We start from the raw sequence: 573 nt of genomic DNA, 5'->3' as shown, positions 1-573 counted from the left end.
GTCCAAAACGCAGCCGCTAGAGTTCTTACCAGAACCAGGAAGTACGACCATATTAGCGCCTGGACATGACGACATCGCAGTCCTGAAGTGCCAGCCTCATCAACACTGTGAAGGCCTCATGGACACCTCAACAAACTCGTCTCCATACCGGCATGATGACTCCGACCCAACCAGATGAACTGGATAAATATTGTGAAAGTTCTGATCTCATCTGACTCCTGACCTATAATGCTGCCTAAATCATAATTATACACTGTTCGTTCATTGGCCAGAGGAGAACTGCCCCCCCGACTGAGCCGGGGTTCACCCAAGGTTTTTTTCTCCATTCTGTCACTGATGAAGTTTTGGTTCCTTTTGGCTTGCTTAGTTAGGGACATTTCATTTTACATTTAACAATACTATTACAACTGTAATTGTAAAAAAAAACTAATTACAATTGTTTTTCTGTCATCTCTGTAAAGCTGCTTTGAAACACTCTGTATTTTAAAAAGCGCTATATAAATAAAGGTGACTTGACTGAAGTTTCAGTTTTATTATATTTCACATAACAAAATTGTTGCGTATTGTTTTGTT

Source organism: Siphateles boraxobius, unplaced genomic scaffold (assembly GCF_051911475.1).
Source record: "Siphateles boraxobius isolate OS27281-9 unplaced genomic scaffold, OSU_SipBor_1 228, whole genome shotgun sequence".
In the NCBI taxonomy this organism is placed as follows: Eukaryota; Metazoa; Chordata; class Actinopteri; order Cypriniformes; family Leuciscidae; genus Siphateles; species Siphateles boraxobius.
The sequence above is the reverse complement of the archived record's forward strand: the minus strand, read 5'-3'. Positions refer to the sequence as shown.